This window comes from Falco naumanni, chromosome 4 (genome assembly GCF_017639655.2).
Source record: "Falco naumanni isolate bFalNau1 chromosome 4, bFalNau1.pat, whole genome shotgun sequence".
Lineage (NCBI taxonomy): Eukaryota > Metazoa > Chordata > Aves > Falconiformes > Falconidae > Falco > Falco naumanni.
The window spans coordinates 35,645,245-35,656,958 of record NC_054057.1 but is presented as its reverse complement, the minus strand read 5'-3'; the positions used below and the strand labels follow the sequence as shown (position 1 = coordinate 35,656,958).

At 45.0% G+C, this 11,714-nt stretch overlaps 1 protein-coding gene across 8 annotated transcripts in view; it reads left to right on the top strand.

Annotated features, from left to right (window-relative positions):
• Positions 1-2,425: 2,425 nt before the first annotated feature.
• Positions 2,426-11,714, top strand: part of DYNC1I1 (dynein cytoplasmic 1 intermediate chain 1) — a 193,604-nt gene continuing 184,315 nt past the window's right edge. For 4 of the 8 annotated variants that reach the window (XM_040592634.1, XM_040592632.1, XM_040592633.1 and 1 more), the window contains exon 1: positions 2,427-2,652. The gene's annotated coding sequence lies outside the window, so the exon portion shown is untranslated. Of the gene's footprint in view, positions 2,653-9,653; positions 9,778-11,714 lie in introns of all 8 variants that reach the window. The other 4 variants (XM_040592628.1, XM_040592631.1, XM_040592626.1 and 1 more) reach the window with 2 other exon arrangements.

Here is an 11,714-nt window from a genome sequence, read left to right as displayed (position 1 = left end):
CACAAAAATTGTGAGAGCTTTTATTGTGGAAGATTAGGGAAGACAATGGTGAGAATGAGGTCAAAGAGAACAGAGCATCACTTGTAGGGAAATCAGCTATTCCTTCAGAGAACTCCTGAACTGGGCTAGTTGTGAATTTTTCTTGTGTGCCCTAAGCTTGTCGGTCCTAGGATCATTTATTAGGAATATAGAATAAGTCTAGCTTCTCTCACAGTTTCTTTACAATAGTTGATTCTGAGGAGAAATTGTGCATTTTTATACTACCCTGGCTACTGAAGTGCTTTCCAAACTTTTCTGTATAGGATTCTTCATTAGTCAATAATAATTTTTACCAGATATGTCATTGTCTTTCATGAGTGTTTTTTTTACAATTTTTCCTTGATGTTTCCATTTTTGTGCTTCATTTTTAGACTTTAAAAAGAGCAGATTGCCTCTGGCAAATATGAATCTAACAAATATCAAAATTTTGACCCATTGAACTAAGGTTTATTGTGTGTTTTTTTAAAAAAAAACTCCTATGGGAGTTATTGGCTGAACATAGAACACCATTACTTTGTAACAAAAATGTAGGAACTAAACAAGCGTCTAAACAAGCGTTGAAGAGTTACTATGACATATATCAGTGTGCTTGATATCATCATACAATGTGATGGCATGATATAGTCTATGATACCATGTTGCATGTATATGATACCACAGCATCATGGTTATATGCATATGATAGAATGTTAATGATCGGAGAACCTCATCGGGCACCATGGACAACCAGCCTGATCTGTCTATTCAGGAACACTAAATGACCCCAAGGCCGTCTTAGGTCAGGAACAATTTAAAGGAATCCACTGAGTTTTCAAGGAATTTGCAAATGATGCACAATCCAAAGAAACCTAAACAAACCCTGTGGGATTTATGCTAAAGATGAGACTCAGGCCAACACTTCCAAAAGCAAAGAGCAGTTTCTGAAGCTCAGTTTTGAGTGTCTGATTTTGAAAGGGCCTTACTTTAATAAAGATTGCGAACTGAGTGCCCTAAACTCAAAACATTCCAAATTGTGCATTTATAACCACATGCTCGTTTTCCACATGGTCCAGCCTGCACAAGCAGAAGACGTTGCTCTTTAAGGAATCCTACAGGAGAGCAAGATATGTATATTTTCTGCTTCAACTCCAATTAAATTGAGAAACAGTTAGTTCATCACTGTGTCCTCACCTGCAATGGATGCCCTTGTTCCCCTTCGGGGTTCTTTGTCTCCTATCCAGGTGCAATCCAGCTGGGTCTGCCAAGAACTGGAGGTGATGTGAATCCTTGGTGACTTTTCAGTGGTCCGGGTATACCTTACTCTTCCCAGGGCAGGCTCTGGACCTGGAATGACAGCGGCTGGAGTTGGCACTTCCCACCAAAACAAACCAAACATGGCTCCAGGGACAGGCTTCATAAGGGTATGTTTCCTGCAGCCTTGGACCAGAGGGCTAGAGAACAGAAAGTCGTATGTCCAGGACATCACATTTTTAAAAAACAAACCATGGTACCAAAGGGCACATGTTTTCCTGCTGTGTGGGGCAACACACCTGTGTGCAATAAGAGGGCGAGGGAAGCTGGGTTATCTGCAGGAGCATGGACTACATCCAGCAGCATTGCTTGGCTGCTGTCCCCAAGGAGATGGACATGTTGGTGTGGGGAGAGGAGCAGCCGTGCTGCTAGGAGGAGTCTGGCTCTCCTCTCTGGTGCCTGTTCCCACAGGAGTGGTGTGAGGCAACAGGGACGAAACCAAACCTCTGCCTTGGGGCAGCCTTGCCCTCTACTAACTGTGAGAGCTGGGAATCATTTACCTGCTCTGGAACTCTCCTTGTTCATCCCCAAAAGGACAGGGCCTCAGGGAACCAGGCTGCTCAGGGGCTGACGACCAGGCCATGGCCATGGCGTGGAGGTGATGGTGAGCCTGCAGCGAGGGTGGCAGTGAGGCTGGCATAGGGTGATATCTAGGCAGCTCTGAGGGTGACGGATAAGCCTTTGTGGGGCTGATGGCTGCTGCCATGGGGATGGTGGCAGGGATGCCGTGGGGGTGGGTGACAGCCAGGCTGCTGTGGGGCCGATGGTGAAGCCGTTGTTGGGCTGATAGCCAGGCTGCGGTGTGGCTGCTGGCTGGGCTGCCGCAGCGGTTAGCCTGTGCCCATGTTGGGGGGACACCCAGGGGTGACAACGAGGGGTCCTCGGGGAACCCGGGGGAGCCCACTTCAGGCCGGCGTTGCTTCGGGGGGCAGGCGCAGGGGTCCAGGCCCGGCGGGTCCGGGCCCTCCTCCCCCCCAGGAGGCCCCGCCGCCGCCCCCCCCCACGGGGCGCTGCCGGGCTGCCGGGCGGCGGCGGTGGGTGTCGCCGCCGGGGGCGCGGACGGAGGAGGAGGAGGGGGAGGCGGGCGGAGGAAGGCGGCAGCAGCGGCAGCGCTCGGGAGGAGCCTGTCCAGCGTGAGACAGCACATTCAGCCGGCGGCGGCTGTCCTGCTGCAGCGGCGGGCGGCACGGCACGGCACGGTGCAGCGCCGCCGGTAGCAGCCGTTCGGGCAGCGGGGCGTCCCTCTGCTCCCCCGGCCGCGGGGGCTCGGTGAGAGCTGCGCAGCGCCGGGAGCCTCTCCGCATCTCCTGGGCGCCGGCGGAGGTAAAGCACCCGCGGGGGGGCTGCGGGGCCGGGCCGGGGCCGGGCCGCGCCGCGGCGGAGGGGGCGAGCGGGGGGGTCCCCCTGGGGGGTGCTGGCGTTGGCGGCGGAGGAGCCGGGCGGGGGACACGCTTCTCGGGATGCGCATCGGCCGCGGAGCCTCGGCGCGGCCGCCGGAGGCGCTCCCCGGCAGCCAGCCCGGGCTGGGCTGTAGCGAGCATCCCGCGGCTGCCGCGCAGGAGCCGGCCGGCCCTCGCCGGGGAGCGGGGCTTTTCCACCCCGGCAGCTCGGCTCCGGGGAGGGAGCGGGCAGGGAGGGCTGCGGTGAGCCCCGCCGGCCTCAGCGGCACCTGCTGCAGTCCCTGGGGCTCCTCCGGCCCCGGCCCCTTGGCCGCCCCGTCCCGCCGCGCCGCGAGGGGCTGCCGCAGGCTCCCGGTGCCTCAGCGCCGAGCGGCTTAAAGCAAAGGAGGGGGCTGAGGGAAAAAGTTTCCTGTCTTTATTTCTTTGCACGGCGTGAGCAACAGTGGATTTGCCGAGTCCACGGCGACGGCAGACAAGAGAATTAGATCCGTTGCCGTTCCTAAGATTATTCCCTAAAGCTGTGCGAGAAGGAGCGAATCGGTGAGAGGCCTTTTTCACTGGTAGTTCATTGAAATACATTTTCAGAAGGATGTTATTACGGTTACATTGCCCCATCCCCCGGGGTCAGCAGAGAGCCTAAGACCCCTAGGTATTTCGTAGACAAAGCCCCTGTTTCACTGGCCGGAACGATGTGCGGTTTTCTGGTAATATTGGCATGGACAGAAAGTACAAATTTCAACTATAAATATAAAATAAGGATCCTCAGCAGACCAAGCAATCTAACCTGCTAGTGTGTGTGTGTGTGTGTGAGATGGAAATACCTGACATGAAGTTGGCATGTGATTTTGGCACTTGCACCTGGTAATTTATCCAGACATACAGGGTTTTGTCAGCTCTTCACTTTTGGATGAGGACATTAAATTACCCTGAAATGGCTCTAAGTATCATGAAGCACAGGGCTGCAAAACCTGTTTCAGGATGGAAATCCAAATGTCAGGACCATCTACCTCCTTACTGGATGCCAGAGACACCAAGGAATTTCATTTGTTACTACCAATGTGCTTTGTTGAAGTTCTTACTAAGTTAAAGGGAAGAAGTTATGTTTTCTTTGCTGATTCATTTAGGTTCCTCTTTATACTTTCTTTCCATTTGAGAGGACATCTCTAGTAACAGTCTCCACATTTAGTGAAGGTGGATAAAATTCCTTCTATAATTTCTGTGAAGCATTTCTCAGCAAAAATGGGTTTCCTCAACACAAGCCTTGGGGCTGCACCCAGGTCTTTGCCTCACAGAGTGCTCACTCTGATAACCATCATCTGCTTCACTTGTTTTCCCCAAACCATCCATTTATAGCCCATGAAAATACAAAATGTGTTGCACTTTCTGCACCTTGCCCGTGCATAGACTTTTCCGAGGATTGGGACTTTCTATCTTCTTCCTTGGCATGTGAGAGACAGATTTCTGAGAGCCAGGTATGTGGCAGTCCAAGGGATTATTTAGAGCTGGATTAGCTGGATTTCTCCTAGCTTTAAACACCTCTGCCTCAAATTAGTGTACCCTAAAAATGAATTGACTTCAGTGCTGCCTAATCCACTCTTCAAGAGAGGAATCTTTGGAGGAGCAGCAATAAACCACACGCTATTCAAGCAGTGATTATTGAAAATAAAAAGAGAAAATAGTGAGGCAAACACTCTTTCGCACACTGCAGATCTTAAATTAAGAAGCTGACCTTCCAGCTCTTTCTATAGTAGGAAGGGCAGTGAGCTGCCCTCCTTTGTGATGCCTTTCAGTGGCTATTTTTTTCATTATTGAAATGCATTTGTTTGTTTTCCAGCTTCAGGTTCCTGGTTCCTGTTATGCCTCTCACAGATAAAAGCCTTGCTTTGGGAGCTGTCTTCAGTGTAGGTACTCTTAAATGATGTGGCAAGAACTTACCTGCTGTGTTCTAAAATAAATTAGTAGATTAAGTCTATTGGTCTCCTTTTCTTTTGTAAGACAGGTTTCAAAAATCATTCCTGGCTGCCGTCAGTTTTCCAATCTGCAGGAAGAGAGAGAGGGTAGGTAGAGCTGGACTCAATGGGTTGCGGTGGAGGTCTCACCATTGCAGGATACTGGACAATGTGGTGAAATGGGCTGGGAAGGAAAAAGATAAGGGAGTGAAACAGAAAAACATAAGGGTATAGAAAGGCATTGCTGTTTTTCAAAGCTTCACCAACTCCTGCTAATGATTCAGGTGATCATGTGGTATCTTTCAGCTCCTCAAACTTAATGTCCTCTCACAGAGGTTTAAAATATGTTCATAGGCTCTCTCTAAGACCACTCAGGCTTATTAACTAGTGCTATGCCTCAAGTTGATCAACAACAGAAGTAGTAATTAGGAATCTTTCAGAGTCACTGATGCCTAGTGCCAAAACAAGCAGCTACTTGGAGGCAGTGGTGCAATGTTAACAGAAAGATCTTCCCTATCCTGCCCATAGGCTTTAATGTTCAGGGAGCTACCACTGAAATCCTCACTGAGGTGCATGGGGAAATTGATATCTGCAGAGGTATGGTCTCAGGTTTTCAGCAACCATAGCCAGACATCATGACCTCAGTGCAATACTTATCTGATATTTTCATATTTTTATTTCAAAAACCTTAAATGAAACACACCATAATGACTGTAGACGTCGTCTGTGTGTAAAAGGAACATTTTCTGGCAGGAATACTAATGGAGTATATTGGCAAAGTGCTCTAGTACAGATGCATCAGTGTTAGTAAAACTGTTCTTTTGCCAGTGTAGCTTATTTCAGTTCATCTGAGCAACACAAGTTACACAGGTGAATACACATTTACATGTCCATAAGGGAGCTTGCTTTCCCCATGAGGGTTTGTATGGTGTGCTTAGCTGACCTATATAAGCAGGCAGAAATGGTAGTGCAGGTATAATACTGCTTAAAGAACAGAAAATGTGAAAAATCTGATTTAAAAAAGTGTATAAAAAGCTGAGACCCTGGCTCAGTCTAAATCTCAGATAGACACAATATGTCCCTTTAGTACTTGGTAATTATCCATCTAAAACCATGCTAGCTCTTTTTAAGTCAGACATGACATTGGGAGCTGTTGTTCACTTGGCCATCTGCAAGCACTCAAAATAAGGCAGTATGCAGTATACATGAGCTTGCTCTCCCAATACTGTTCATTTTAGGTGGCATCATCTTGCCAACTTTTCTGGGAAATGGCTACTTCCAGGCAGATGGCAGGAGCTGCAGGAAGCTGTGAAGCACAGTGATGTGGGAGCTGCTAGATCTCATAGATACAAGACACATCTGATGATCTGTGAGAGCTATGACGTCCTGACTCCTCCTGAGCTTAAAACTGTACTCCCTCTTTTCTTTTTACTGTACTACTTCAGCACTTTTTGTTTTCCCTTTTGAGGCAAAGCATTCTAGTGAGTGTCTGGGAGTGCACTGCAGCAGCAGAAGGCATGGGGCAGGAATGACAGTTCTGGAAGTGTTTTGTGGGCAGCACACTGTAACTCCGTGCTGAAGTTTTAAGGGCAGACAACTCTGTCCTGTTACAGCTGATAGTAATAGAAGTTTCTCTGTGAAGTCACTGGGGGTGAATCTAGCCACCAGAGAGATGGCAGAAGTCATTGTCTGAAAGCCATGAGACACCCCCAAACTCTTTTGAAGACAATGAGAGTCTTTGCATTACCCTTTGGATGAGGTCCTGGGCAGCTGCTGCTTTGACCTGGGTGCACATACCTGTGTTAGCCAATGAATAATCGCTGCTCAGATGACTCTTGTGACTCTTGGCTGTTAATCTTAGAGTAAAAGTACATGTTACCCTATTTTCATGTTTAACACCGCTTCCATGCATGTGGATCTGACCTGGAGAAACAGGTTACATCAATCTGAGGAGGAAACCTCCCAGGAGCCCTTCTGGACCAGTGGAGTTCGACCCTGTGTATTCCCCAGGTGCTGCTGACTGTCCCTGCTTGTCCCTACAATAATTAGTGAGTAATTTGGCGGAGGAAGAGGGCTCATTTATTGCCACTCAATGGAAGGCAATTATAGAGGGAATCTTTTAAGGACATAGCTTTTTTGTTTCCAATGGTATCTTCTCTTCCCATTTCTTCTCCTTCTTGCTGTTGTTCTCTGAGGCTTATCCTTTTCTCTCTTCCTCAGTACTAGTCTTAACGCCATGTTCTCTCCTCACTGGTCTTCCCTTCTCTTTTGTCTTCTGTCCCTGGGATAGAACTGGTTTTAGTTGCTTGTTCTTTTCTCCCTCTGTCTGCGGTGTGGTACAAGTAATTCCAAATTCTGCTTCTTGGTTATTCATTTTTTGCTTCAGTCAAGCAGAAAGATGCGGTATATTTTGTGTTGAAACAATGGGGAGTTATAATAAGGTGAAGATACAAGACTTCTTAGTATGATCAAACATAAGTATAATGGAGGATGTATTGTTTACGTATTTCTATCAATGTCTCTAAGCCTTTTTCTATTGCTTGATTCTAGTATTTTCAGGCTGAATTTGACAGGAAAAGCTATCCCTCAAAGTATGCTATGTTAGCATTGAAAGTTAATCACTGGAGGTCCTAGACCACATTCAGGGAAAATATGGATCTCTCTTGCTTTAAACTGTTTAGCCCTTCCATTCGGTATTCATTAACACAGATCTTAGCTTTTCAAGTGCATAGACAGGGGTATTAAATCCATACTATTCAAGGCATGCCCTTGTTTCTTGTTTTGCACATTAGACCACCGCTGTTAGGATCAGAGTGGTTACCAGGTCACTTGGTAATTGGGGCAAAGGCATTTCAAATGATTACTATTGTGTATTTTCAGAAATTAAAATATTTAGCAAAACAGGGTCACAGAAAAAAAAAAGCCACCCAGACTGCTGTCTATACTATTCCTTGTATTGAATCTGTCATGGTTTAAGGACTGTTCCACTGACTGAGCATTTAAAAGAATTTCTTCTTTGATTCTCACAGCACAAACAAAGTTGAGGGACTGTCTATACTCATGTGACTTGCTTCATAAAACATGTTTGTCTTCTCTGTAAGTAATATAAAAGAATCACAATTTTCCTTAATCACACTATTCAGAGCTGTATGACTTTTTTTTTTCCCATCGTTTTGTTTCGAGTTACATTTTGAGCAGTTGCTGAACCAGAATGTGGTTTGTGTCATAATCCTGAAGGTTTTCAGATCTCAGTTTTCCCCTAAATGAGTTCTTTTCTTTGCCCTTTTTTAGCTTTGACTGCTGCTAGAGCTTTGTTAGACACTCATAGCAGTTTGTTACAGACTATCAACTTCTGCCAGTCTTCATTGCCTAGGAACCCAAATTACTTCTGAAAAAAACAGAGAAAAGATAGTTCGTGTTATATATATGTATGTGTGTAAGTTGTGTGGTGCATTAAACAATGAATGGCTTAAAAATCTATAACCTTTCTGAAGGAAACAAGAAATTTGACCTAAATCATACCCCCTAGTGTGCAGTTAGCTATTCATGTACATAATCTGCTGCACTTGGCAAAGCGTGTGAATGTTGTATTCCTGCCTTTCACTATCTCCATAGTAGTAATAATAATACAAAAAAATTGTGCTGATGGGATAGGAGGGTATTGTACTGGGAACAAAAAAAAAACAGTGATGCCATTCTCTGTTTGTACTGCAAGAGCCCGTGGGAAAACTGTCCCATTATTTCCCACAATATTTTCTTTTTCACAGAAAGTTGAATAGAAGGAAAACACAGGAAAGCCTAGTTTCTCAGCCTTTATGAGTCTCTTCAAATATATTAAAAACACCCTGTGAAAATTCAGTAATTTTTTTTATCTGGTTATAAATTATAGAGCTTTCGTCTTTTTCTTATATGTTCAAAGCATAGAACTCAAAAGATGACAGTAAATTATATTCTCTGGAAGGGGCTAAGGTGAAAAAAAAGATGTTACAATCTTACTGCTAATGTTCTCCACACCTTTTACAGCCCTTCCTTTATGCAGATAGCACTTATTGGGTTTTACTGTTTACTTATCAATGAATCAGAGGACAGGGAAGTAAAAAACTAGACAGCCCCATTGACATACAGACGTATGCGTCTTTTCATATTGATATTGAAGTCTTTAAATTAAGATCATGCCTCCTCCGTGTTGATTCAGTAAACTTTTAATTAAGTTCTTAAAGTTTAATTACAAACTCTTCCCAAGAAAGTTTCTGATCTCACTAAACTAAGTAATTAGGCATAAGTATAATGAAAGTCAGTGGCTTCCAATTTTTTGTGTTACTTTTCTTGATATATGGATATAATATATAAAGCAATAAGACTGCTATGCTTTCTCATAACACATAATGTCCATTTTTGCTAAAGGGCTACCTGTATTACCCCCTTAAGCCTGCATTCTTCTCTGTTCTCTCTTGTGATATTGCAATGATTTGCAGACTTTTTAAGTGATGTTCCCCTCTTCATCCTCAAGACTTTCTGTTGGAGCCAATAAGCCCCTACATTTTACATTTCATGTTTAATGTGGCTGGAAAGCAGACACGGACCATTTCTGATTGCGTTGTGGACCACCAGTGGTCCCATATTTAGAGAACCACTAGTAAAAGTTGATTTATTTTCCAAAAATACCTATAGCATTAGGTTCCTCATTTGAAGAGAGCCAATGGTATCTAAGTGCTGCAGTGAGTGTACCTGAATTCCTCAGACTTGAAGTTCTTATGGTGCCTGGGAAGCACAGATAAATCTAGACTTACAGAATGGTGTAGAAACAGAAACCCAAATTGCAGTCCTCAAAAATCTCTGCTTGGCTGTCACCTAGCTCTCAAAGCACAGGCAGTCTCTGATCCCTGTTTCATATTAGAGTTCTGCTTCTGAACGTGTTCTTCCCCTTGAACCCCCAGACTCAACAGCCTGGGTGTCTGCTGTCTGTCTCTCCTAGGCTGCTTCACCTGGTTTGCATTTCTTGAGCCCACCTGTCAGACTGTGTGCTCCATGTCAAGCTGCAGGTGATAGCATGTGCTCCCTCTTTTAGCGCACCCTGGTTTGAACGGGGCTCACCTCAGGTAAGGAGTCTCAGGTAATTTTAGCCTTTGCTTAAAGAGATATTTGCCTTCACCTGTGCTCTAATCAGCAAGCTGTGTGTTTCTGCAGTAGGCACCTTCCCAGTCTTTCCCACTGAAGCTGCTCCACGTAAGTCTGAACTATTAAAGATTCTTTGGGTGCAACAGAGCATGTGGGGAAAAACCAAAGGGCTCTTCAGCACCTTGCTCCAAGTACTCGGTGAGAAAGGAGAGTCTTTGGTTCCAGATGCTAAACACAGCGTTGTATTTTAGATTAAACAGTCATTGCATATAATATAAACTAACCCTGAAACAAAGACCAGAACCAGAGGCCTCAGTTAGGGACTGATGTCCACTCTCTTGTATCTGCTTCTTCTGGTCCAGCGAATCTTTGCAGAAAAGAAATTGGTAGAAAATAGCTTCAGTGGTTAAGAACGCAATCTCTATTCTTCTGGTCTTTCTCACCCATTAGGCAAGTCACCTTAGGGAGGTGGGTTTCAGCCCTCTCAAGACAAAAACCCTCCAGCCGCTCCCCGCTCCCCCCCCCCCCCCCCCCCCCCCCCCCAACCCACAAACAAACCCTAAAACATGTTTCTCCCATTTGAGTGGAATACCACAGAGAAGATAAATGGAAGACTTCTGTCCTCTCTCATATTCAGTTTTTTTGCGGTTCTTGATATGTCCTTGAAATTATGCTGTTAGACACCTGTATTTATCATCTTGCCTTTTTATCTTGGCATATCTTTACTGGATCAACAGGGATGATTGGCTAAGGCTAGCTCTGATAGTTCATGTTGCTTTGTTAGTACAGCCAAAGAAGCCCTGGGAAGTATGAAGGGCATGGTAGAGTTGTTGCTTTCATTTTGCTTCCTTAAAAATTATGAGAACTCACATGAGAGACTCTGCGTATTTCTTACAGCCAGGGCTCTTCCCTGCTTTCTAATTCTTTAGGTGTATTTACTTCAGAGATTAAATCAATGTGCAATGTTTTTAGCCTAATTACATCCTTACAAACATCAGCCACAAAGCAAAGCATGTTTTTGTTTTAAGAAATGATATCTGGGTGAGTCTTCCAGCAAAACCTGCATGTTGGCAGTATAGCTTGTACTTTGATGTGTGCCTGGCAGTTGTCATAACTGGGTTAAGCAGCAGACACTAGAGCATGCATTTTTCATGTTTGGGTATACGGCTTTAAGTATCAGTTTGCTGGCTAGATATCACTCAGATTATTTCTGAAGGGGGGTAGAAAAGTCAGAGGGGTGAGTTTTACCCCCGCAGAAGGAATGGAAGTACATGTTTTAATGTCTGAAATGTTTGCAGGGTGGAGAAAATGAGTCTTTGTTCCACTTCAGGAGAGAGAGACTAGCAGACATCTTGAGGTGGAATTCTACATCAGGTCTCAGTAAGGCATTAAATATAGTCCTGGGAGGCACTTTGGTACTGTTAGGATGAACCAGATATTTTATATAGGCTTTGAAGAAGTGGTGATATCAATGATAACAGCAGCTGTCATTGAAATCTGAGCATTATATAGGAAGTACATACAAAAGAAATTGAAATCAGAAATGCAGAGCTCTTTTTTTCTAGATAAATGACCTGTGGCTTGAGGGTTAGATTCTGTCATCTCTCACATTATTCACCTCTAAAATCTTATGAATTTATAGCTTGCATTTGGTTCTCTTTGAATGTCAGAACACTTTTTTAAGCTATCCTGCTAGGTCCTGCACTTCCTTTCTGAAGCAACTGGGAAATTCACAGAAGATAATATGAAGTGACTAGTAAGACCAGTTAATGTGTGGGGAATGCAGAGTCAGAAAGACTCGGAATTGTCTGCTGTTCCCAGGCGTATGCAGAGCCACACATGGAGCCCTGAGTTTTACTGCAGCCAAACAGTACAAGATAACAGAAACAGAAGCCAATAGAGAGGACTGACCAAGGAT